The sequence below is a fragment of the Haliaeetus leucocephalus genome, unplaced genomic scaffold (genome assembly GCF_000737465.1).
Source record: "Haliaeetus leucocephalus isolate CR32 unplaced genomic scaffold, Haliaeetus_leucocephalus-4.0 Scaffold566, whole genome shotgun sequence".
Taxonomy (NCBI): Eukaryota; Metazoa; Chordata; class Aves; order Accipitriformes; family Accipitridae; genus Haliaeetus; species Haliaeetus leucocephalus.
The window spans coordinates 2,942,300-2,944,200 of record NW_010973002.1 but is presented as its reverse complement, the minus strand read 5'-3'; positions in this window follow the sequence as shown (position 1 = coordinate 2,944,200).

Below are 1,901 nucleotides of genomic sequence, written 5' to 3'. Positions count from 1 at the left end.
TAAAGATCCTTAAAAGAAATGAGGTCTAGAATGAGTAAAGTGTTCACATCTTGCTGGACTACAAAGAACTCATCTGCACTTTTTACAAGTTCTGTAGGAACTCAAGATCCCTCATTCCAAGCTTTGAGGGATTCAAGTGGAAATATGTCAGGGGAACTGGACATGAGCTTTCCACCTCATTCAAGACATTTGGAAGTTATTCCTTTAGTCATCATCACGATTCCACTCATGAACAGTCTACCAACAATTGGCATTTTCTTCCACATACAAACTAACACTTTTACAGAACACCACCATCTTTGTAGTTGTATTCCTTGTTTTATTATCAACAGGACAATCTGAAGTCATAATCTCCAAATAAGCATTAGTGGTTGTATTACTACTGTAGAACAGTAGGGATTATTAGAAAGAAAAAACAGTCAAACCAAACACACAAGTAAGTCAGAGTGGAACATACTGCAGCCCTAGTAATTCTTCTACTTTACTGAAAGACCTTATTTTTCCATCTAGGAATGCCATTTATGTAGCCATTTAGTTGACTCACAGCATTCAGCAAGCAAGGTCTCCTGCTGCTGCCGGTAGCACTGGGTTTTACCTTAGCCCATGGCAGGGCTCCTTGCAGACATGTGCCTGATGGCTGACAGAAGAGGGGTGACAAGTTTTCACCACGACAGCTCCGCAGTCTGTTGAATTAGCAGCATCTGGTTTTTTTAAAAGGGAGAGTCCAAGTGAGGACACCCAAGTTCAGTCACTGTATCGTCTCTTTCTCTCTCTCTCGTCTCTCTTATGCCCCATGTTCTGTTCTCCCTGCTCTGCGCCCTCCTGTTAGTGCCCCCCCTTCCCCCCTGAAGCTGAATCAGCTCTTTCTTACATGAGAAAACAGCACCGATTTCATTTAAAAAAAAAATAAAAAATAAAAATAAAGGTCAGTTTGCCCAAAATCGGGTCAAGACATTCCCAAAGTTCAGTGTCAGCATGCCTTGCACAGTTTGACTCAGTCCCCACTCTACAAGATTAACCCAAACGGGCACACTTGCCCTGGGTGAAGAGTCCCTCTGTGAAAGGTTAAAATTCCCAGCACACCTCCCAGGTAGGCAGAAAGAGATAAGGCGGCAGATAAGAGGGAACTGCGGGGCATTTCCTGCAGTCACCCTCCCGCCCGAGCTGTAGGAGCTGGCTTTGGTCCGTTCTCCGTGCATGTAAAGGGTACGAACGCGATGTATTTCATCCTTCCCATACGTAGTTCGCAGGGAGAGAGGCAACTTAGGACTTACACGTACTCAGCACCTCGACAGGCGCGTGTAGTTTCCCGTACACGAGCAGTAAAACCAGCTAAAACGCAGAGGTAAATGCGCGCAACACAAAATCTATAGAGCATGAAGCCAAACGCGTGAAAATCCGTAGGATACGTAAAGCACGCATGCACACGGGTATGTCCGTCCGTATGGTTGCCGAGAGCTCCAGTGCGGCCGGAGCCGGAGCCGGAGCCGGCGCCGTCCCCGGCCCGGCGGGGACAGGTGAGCCGCTGGCGGCGGCGGCGGCGGGGCAGCACGGCCCTCAAGGAGTTACTCCGTCGGGTACAGGAGAGCGATGAGCTCACGCTCCCGGCTGCCCCCCCCCGGCCCCGTTTCACAATCCCGCCGCACTCCGGTGGGGCGAAGGCTCTGTGGCAAGCCCGCTGCCCTACACACCCCCGTGTTCTCATGCCGGATTTTCCCGGGCCATGAATAATCTCGAAGCCCCCTCGATAAATACACGTTCAGGGATGCCCGGAGCTCATTCGACCCGCCAGCCTCGCCGACGAGAAGGGGCCGGGGCCGGAGCCGGAGCCGAGCAGCCGCACCATGAAGTTTTCCCAGGGCTGCGTCCGCGACCGTGACTGCGACCGCGCCGGCCGCCGC